Source organism: Cariama cristata, unplaced genomic scaffold (genome assembly GCF_000690535.1).
Source record: "Cariama cristata isolate BGI_N322 unplaced genomic scaffold, ASM69053v1 scaffold32611, whole genome shotgun sequence".
Lineage (NCBI taxonomy): Eukaryota > Metazoa > Chordata > Aves > Cariamiformes > Cariamidae > Cariama > Cariama cristata.
In genome coordinates, this window is record NW_009599242.1 from 29,426 (window position 1) to 38,124 (window position 8,699).

The window sequence follows — 8,699 nt, forward strand, 5'->3', positions numbered from 1 at the left end:
GTTTTGCTTTCATTCGTGTTTTATATCCATTCCTTGAAATAGATGAGGCAATGTGCTGGTCTTAACAGTCAGATGCTCAGTGTTGCGTTCAGGGAGGGGTTGATTTAAGAAGAGCCTAGTTTAACCTTCTGTTGTAAGTAAACACGGGGTCCAGACTAACTAAGAGCTGTAAAAAAGAGCAGCGCTAGAGCAGAATTCACAATGGTGCACAACATTGGAAGCAGATACCAACTGTATTAAAAAAAAAAAAAAAATCAGTCCACTGAAAATCTTTATTTTTAAAGGCTTAGGAGTCCATTGTCCCTCCAAATTGATGCACTCCAGAAATACACAATGCCAAAGAAACGATGCCCTTTCCTTTCCACGTCAGGGTGTTTCCATCTCCATACCCTTGTCCAGTCACTCAGGCCAGTGCTTGCATCCTTCACAGCCTGAACCAGCTCTCCTTAAGGCAACATTTCCCCACTGGCAGGTAGAAGGAACTATTTTTCGGAAAGAAAGTTCACTTTGCTTTTGACCATCCTTAGTGCTACCTCATCAGCGTTGACTCTCCTGAACGCGTTATCTCATACTCCCCAGCTTTCCTAACTGCCTTGTGCAAGCCACGAGAGAAGCTACTAATTGTTCCTTTTACCCTTCTCCTCTCCTTCCCAACCTTCTCCCCGCACACCGGGCAGGGCAGGAGGCACCTAGCCCCTTCCTTCAAAGATGAGGAAGGGCCCTCTGGGGTGAAGCACTCCTCTGGCTCCAACCTGACGGCAGGTGGAGGACCGAGGCAGTCTCTCAAAGGTCAGCTCACCCACATGATGGTTTCTTCCCGCCATCTGCCTACTCTTTGCCTGCGGTTGTGACCGGTCTCTCACAGCCGGCCCACAGGGCCTCTTGGGACATGGGTCCCACCATGCACCGCCGTAGGGGGACCTCACTCAGCCAGGATATGCTTTAGGCCCTTAAGCGTCCAATACCTCTTGATTAATTTTATTTCTGGTGATTTTTAAAAGGGGGCTGAAAGGCACTCAGTTCCCCCAGAATAACTCATTTATTTTCTAAAAGTGAATGAGCAGTTTAGTCACACTGGACCTCACCAGGCCAAGATGTTTGGGACAGCAGCCTTGGCTACAGGCAGGAGGTGACTTTCTTTGAGCGGTCAACGGTGCATGGTGGCATCTAGAGGAGAAACTCAGTGTATAGAAATGTCACGGTACAGATATCCTATAGTAGCTTTTCAGTGTTGAACTTACACTTTTTTTAAAAGAACTATAATAGAAGATGTTACATTGCTCAGATGGTGTAAGTCTTGCTGGTCTATGTTTAATGTGGTGACACTTGCCAGAACTACTTGGTAAAACATGTCAGAACGTGTGAGTCAACATTATACTGTAAATTTGTCCACAGCGATATGTATCATGCTGTATTTTTGTAAACATTGTGATGGTTTCCTTTCAAAATGTTTAATCGTATGAGGTTAAAAATACAAATGCTTCATTTTTAACAGTCACAGAACAGAATTACTGGACTGGACAGACCTCTCTCACTTAATAACCTAAAGATTTTCTGAAATAAGTAGTAAGCCTAGCTTTATTTTTAGTGTTAAAAGTGTAGCCAGAGTCCCGGAACCACTCGCAATCCCCTGCTTTCATATTGTGCAAAATAACCAAATGTATAGTTTCATCCTGAAAGCCACTTTGGCACTAGAAATGGCTTTGCAGGTTTGGACCTTTCTTTACAAAGTTTTGCCCTCAGCTACTTGTGTGCACTGGCCAATGATGTGAATCATAGTCACAGACAGACATTAGCAGACACCAGCTCATTTTTTTTTTTTGTCCATGTTTAGTTTTAAAATAACAGAATACAACAACAATTTTCAGGTGTCTGCCTTTGTTTTTAATTGCCATCATGGCCACTTGCTCAAAACCCAGACCTTTCACCACAGCCTATTCCCATTAATTTGTTCATGAGGCATTATAAATTCATACACATTGAAGTGTCTAAATATCTGCAAGATGTTAGGTATAATAGTCTGGGACCTGAAATAATAGATAGCACATAAGCCCTTGCGGAGCAAGATATCCACATTTAAGCAGGGAGCTTTGTAAGTCAGCACATCCCTTCCCAGCTCTGGATGTAGACAGCAGGCTTGTGACAGAAGGAAACCGCTATCTATCATGTCACTCCAGAAAGTCCCAGGAGGATAGAGATTCTTGTCTTATCCTCCCATACTCTTTAATCTTACTGTCATTTATGTATCTGCCTTCTCTCAAACTTTGTGTAGCAGTACCGCACGCCCATCTGTGCCGACATGCCTTCGCTATATTTTCTATGACAAATATTTGTGGAGAAACTGTGATTAAAAAACCATTAATCCTGATATTTTTATTGTTATGGTGTAGTTAATTCTATGAATACTTTCTAATGATGATTGTACTGTGTAGAGTTAAGTACAGGTTAGGGATAGACCTTTACCAGATATTGTACAAAAAAAGTGCATAGTGTAATATAGACTAGTAAGGGGTTTTGTGACAATTTCTATAGGATGTGTGAAATGTTTTCTATGTGGCAACACACATTTCTTTTAAAGAATATAAGATCTTAGAGAATTTTTTAAACAGTCAATATTTTTTAATTATAAAGACATTTGTTACCTACAGTTTACTATTTCAGGTGTTAATTCTAATTTGAATATTGGTTTTATTACTACATACCTCCAGTTCCATTTGTTCTGTTGCATAAAAATGCACAATAAAAGTTAGTCTCTGGTTAATTTGTCTGTCTCTCTGTAAGTGTTGTTGTGTCAGTGTGACAGCCATCACAACTGGTTCTCACTATAAATACATATTAAAAGTTTTAGACTTAGATTTATGTAAAAGGCCAGAGGGTTGTCTTTTACATTAAGTGCTTGTTTGGTATGAAGCACTGGCAAGCACAGTGAAAGATTATGAAGAAGTCTAGTATTAATATAATATAAATCATTTTCAGCTCAAAATATAACCACATGTATTTATGTACTGGTTAGACAGAAAGACCGCTCGGAGAAAGTACCCATCTGCAGTCTTAAGACCTGGATTTTCAAGCGGTGAAGTTTAAATCCCATTTTAATTCAAAATTCAGTGATGGCTGAATGTCTCCTGTTCTCTTAAACGCTTTAGAAAATCCCAACTCCAAGTAATTTGTAGAGGAATTACGGTGACAAACATTCACCACGGCAAACCCTTTCTGCTGGGCTGTGAAGCAAGACGGGCCAGACCACAGGTTGGCGTCATCCATTAGAATCGGTTGCCAAATATTTCCATTATAAAACAATGCTTTCGGGTGCCTGTAATGTTGCAAAACTAACTGGGCTTGGGCTGGTATTTTCTAGATCAGGGGCTTCAGCCTACTGTATTTTTTGTGAAAATCCTCATTGGTGAAAACCCTTATTACTGAAACTCTCACCAAAATAATTTCAGGTGATTCTGAGAAATGCAGGCAATGTGCGTTAATCCCTCTGAAAAAAATGACAATTAATTTCTCTTTGGAAAGCTCTGACTTCCCAGACTTTGGACAGTGACTAGAAATGCCAGAGGGTAGATCCAGAGGCAGGAGTGAAGAGGGTTGGATGGGTTGTGGGGAGATGGATGGGATGGTGGGGCAGTACAGGCAGGAAACCAGCGGGGAAAGCTGGCAGGGAAGGACAACCTGTGGGGTAAGGAACCACAAGCAGCGGTTGGGTTTTTGAAGCTTGGAAGGATCCCCAGAGAGATTCAGTCTAATAGCAGAGTCTGTAAGAAGCTGGTAAGCGTGAGAGGTAGCGACTGGGACTGGACAGGCAGAGAGAAGGGATAAGGAAGAGGTCCCTGGGATGGGGGAGAACCAGGCCTGGGAAATAACTGAAGGGGAACAGGCAGCACAGCTGGGCAGTGTAATTCGGTAATGTCACATTTTATCACTCTTCCACAAAATACTTGTTAAATATACTGGCAAGGCGATAGTTAAATCATGCTCCTGCTCTGCCACAGTGCTGGTCTGTTCAGAAGCACAGCCCACCACTGCTGGCAGTTACACCTTTGCTCAAGTACTAAGATGTCCCTGAAGAGAACCTTTAAGGTCAAAGTCAGCCATTGAATCTCATGCGTATGAAGGAATTTCGTTTTTGTGTCATTTTCTTAGAACAAGCTCATGTGCAAGCTCACATTATAAAAGTCTTTGTAATCCTATTTTAGCAAGACTACTCAGCCCACTGTGCCCAAAACTGGGATGGTTCTACCTCTTCTTTCACAGGGGTTTTGTGAAGATGAGTGCTACTGAAGAACCAGAGCTATAGTGCTAAGGACGACAGAAAGCCCTTGAGGATGGTAACAAGCCTGTCCGCAGACTAATTTGAGTGCACGCAGCACATAAAACCAGGCCACAGATCAAATGATGAGGATAAAGCAAAGTACCAAGTGACTGCTGAAGGAGCAGCATCCTCCTGCAGGAGGCTGGGCTGCTGGGCAACAGCACCATTGTAGAGTAGACATAAGGACTCCCAGGTACAAGGACACTGCGATACATTTGCACAGCAGCATTAATTTTGCTCTCTCCTAACATCAGAGTCCTTAAGATACTGCCTTCGCAATGTTCTGTTCTCATGGCTTTGCAATCAACTGGCTCACACAGCATGGACAACAACGCAAGGTGAGTACTTGACTTGCAAAGTTTAACTTTGGTTTGTAAACATGCATGTGGATGATATCTCAAAAAGAACAGGGAAGAAAGAACTCATCTTTCCTTACGTGGCACTTCCTTATGTTCATCTGTGCCATGGGTGACTACAAATGGTCCCCAGGTGCTTCAGAGCATCCAGCTCCAGGTGACAACCCTATAAATCTTAGTTACTGATGCAGCAAACCAATACCACTGATGTGACTTGAACACTCCTTGAGTGGGGCCTGTTTAAATCAAAGGCTCTGTCTTGGTTCTTTCTTAGCAAGTTCATACATGAACAGCTGTCGAGCGATAAATCCTCCCTGCTGCAGCTTGGAGTCCTTTGGAATACTTGGCAGATCTCTCTATATGACCTTGCCCTGTGAATACAAAAACCCTCCTCCAAAGACACTTCAGCATCTGAAGTATAAAAGTAGCTTCTACTGCAGATGTATGGCGTTCAGGAAAAAAAAAGAAACACACGAACAGATTAATTACCTGAGTCAAAAGAAAAAAAAAATCTGACATGAGCTTAGGTAACAGTGTTGGGAAAAAGTTAAAAAAAAAACCTTTTGTCCTTAAAAACACTTTAAACTCTCCCACTCATCTGGTAGATATAATTGCCATAACCAAGGCAGTCTTTGTAGGAAAATGGAAAGAAATAGGTTTGCTAATGACTCAAAGTAGTTTCCCATTAGAGAAGTTAATATTAAATTTAGTTCCCATTTAGGAACAGGGTCAGTAGTACAGCAGAAAAAGTTTAATTAAACCTTTCAAAAACATCTTGTAGTAATGGGAGTGAAAAAACTGAAAAGTCTTCTTGCAAAAGGATGTGAACCTGAAAGAGCCAACAACTGAACTACTTACTGAACTGATGGAAAGAGGGATTTTTTTTATGTATTTTTTTTTTCTAAAGGACAATCCAAAATGAGAAGCAGAGCAGCAAGCAGTTCTAACAGTTCCTTGACAAAAGGAATGTGAAGGAAACACCCAGGCTACCTTTCCCATCCACAGCATCAGGACAACAGTTCCAGGGCAAGACTAATCTCCAAGAAAAAAATTAACCTTGGCACATTCATAAACCCACCAAACACTAGCCAGAGCATTGCTGCACACCTCCCTCGATGATCCAGAGGCGTCCAATTGCCTACTGAGCAGATGGAGCTTTTGCAACCTTGACTTTGGAATTGGTCTTCACCCAAACCCCTTGTTTTGAACCACCTGGAGGCTGAAACTATATATTGAAGGTCAGAACCAAGGAAATCAGTGCAAGGCATAAAGGGGAAGGAGCAGAATGGGTCAAAGTCCACAAGCTTCGCATAGGCCTAGCTAAGAGTAGCAGTTGTGTTGTCTGCTAAGTTCTCTGTGATGAGGTAAGTATTTACCCATTTCCTTTGATCAAAACCTAAGCTATTAGTGGAAGCAACAGATCTGCGCTGTTTAGAGAAGCTGGAGACAATTAGGTTCTAAGAAAGCTTGGCTTCCTTCAAAGGCAGCAAAATGAACTAATGCCCTCATATTTATGCTTAGAAAGAAAAAAGAAATGTTAACAGCGTATCTATTCAGGAGCTTCACTCCAGCAATAGACGCAAGTGTTTGGGGTCATAAGCAGGCATATCATGGAAATTTTGCACAACCATAACTTGCAAGAGGAACATTTCCTCATTCACATTCAACAATTACTAAATCAAACATGATTTCATGTCTGTCGCCATGGGACCAAATCTTGAAGGCAGAGATCTCATTCAACATTAAGAAACAAAACGATAAACGTTGCTCCTCCTCTCTCATCCCTCTCCTCTTTTTCTCTTTATCTCTTGTATTTAATAGACCAATACCTGCTGAAGGAAATTAAAGGCTGCAAAGACTCCTCCCATGAGAAACTTGTCCCCAGGTCTAGACTTGGGGTGCCTTGCCAGTGCCTCAACCTTAGGCTAAGGCTAGGGCTGAAATAAGACCATGGAAGAGGGAGGTATATGACTTTCATTGTTCTCTGCTCACTTGTGTTCTGCTGGGGATACATCATTGCAATCCTTTCTCCAGGCACAGTGGGGCTTTCAGGAGAAACTGAGAGCTGCCAAAAGTATTCTCCCACCAAGGAATTCATCTGAGTTCAGCCCTGGATGACCTGTTTAGCATCAGCTTTTGGTAAGGACTAGCACTGACATACCTTTAATTTATCCTTAGCATATAGAGGCCAAAATTATGCATCCCTAGCAAACAAAAGTGAGCAAAGAATGTTAAAAAAAAAAAATCTCTATGCAAGTAACTTGAAAATTGTTTCTTTTATGTACATTGGAGATTGAGGATATCAAAGCAATAAACCTCGTCATAAAACCATTCAAACTTCTCCCTGTTGTGAAGAGCATCCCTTCCACTTCAGCTTGCACTGTAACACATGATGGTATAGCTCGGGTATCCCCTTGTAAGGCATCTTGCTTAATATACTTGTGAAGTTAACCGTTTCATTGCTCAGTTTTCCCTACCTTCTTCCGCCAATGTCAGTCGGTCTGAGTGGCTGAAGGTGTTCAACACAGGGTTCAACCACAGCTCTGTTAAACTTCTCTATGCTGCCTCTGACAGCAGCCAGGTGAAACGTAGGGCAGGACACAGAGCACCACAAGTTCAGTCGTCTCAAAGCCACAGCCTCACTGAAATGTCTTCCTTTCATCAAGGTTTCCAAATTGTCCAAATTCATTAGAATCTTCTTCCACAGTATTTAATTTTTGGTTTTGCTAAGATATCTGTTCTCTTTCATGCGAAACACAATCAGTGAGGTACAAATCTACAACTAAAGATACCTACATACAATTGCAACATGCAGAGACAAGTTCACATATGAATGTATGTGCATCAAATACAAGATGGATTTTCTTTATGACTGCAGCTTGCTTCAGAAAAAACATTTCAACCCTAAACTTAATGCTTTGTGTATCCAGAATGGCCTGATTTATTTCAATGGTAAACTGCTGTTCAATCAGTATTTCTGGGGAAAAAAAAAAAAATTTATCTAAGATACCAAATTAGCAGTTTACACTAGAGCAGTGAATAACATTTAAGTCACCTCATTTGTAGGAAAGGCAGCCTAGAAGAAGATCCTACTAAGCCCCAATTCAGCACCAGAAGAACTGGAGTCTAAATTAAGAAAAAAAAAAAAAAATCACTACAGAACCTGAGAAGGTCAGTTTGGGCAAGTCAGTATAGGTAATTTACTAGAGGCTGAACTACCACGGCTTCTGTGAAGGCAGAAATTATGTCCCTTTCCTAAGATTTTCAAAATGTTTAATTCAAATGGTAAAGGAAGGTTTACTTTCCATGATCTTTTAATGAAGTCCTCCATAAAATATTAGGAAATACAGAACAAAATTGATTCTTGAGCAGAACTGTTAAGATCACCTCCAACCAGCTGAGTGCAGGGTCCCACTTCAACTCATTACCAACCATTTAACACCATTATTTAAGAACAGCCCTTCAACAAATGACAAAGAAAGGATTTTGAAGATTCTAGGTTACATTATGCAAAAAGATGAAGCTCTCTTCCTCTTTCAAAGTGACTGAAATCATCTGCCCAGTTATTCAGATAGCACAAAAGACAGTCCAATATTTGGACTTGACCTCAAACAGACAAGGCCCTAATGTCTGGCACTTCCTTGCTCAGGTGGATTTTGTGCCATTTGGTTCATTAAAAAAAGAAAGAAAACCAACTATTGGCAATGGTATCACCACCCAAAAATAATGAAAATAATGTTGCTGAACGTGGGAGATAAGTGTGTGACACATGGCCTTCTGCAATCAGACCACCACACATGGTCAAGTGTCCCTGCAAGAAAATCCCTTGAGAAAGGGAGTCTCTTAACTATAAAACAAAACACCTTTAGGAATCAAGACATAGCCTGCATATCCAAAGTCTTTCCTGAAATTAGTTGCTTGACCACCTTATTTCTGATAGCCAATACCATACAGACAAAAACTCTGGTTTTTCAAGTTTTTCCACTTTATCGCCCAGACTTCTTGCATTTTTGTCTCTTTCCAACCAC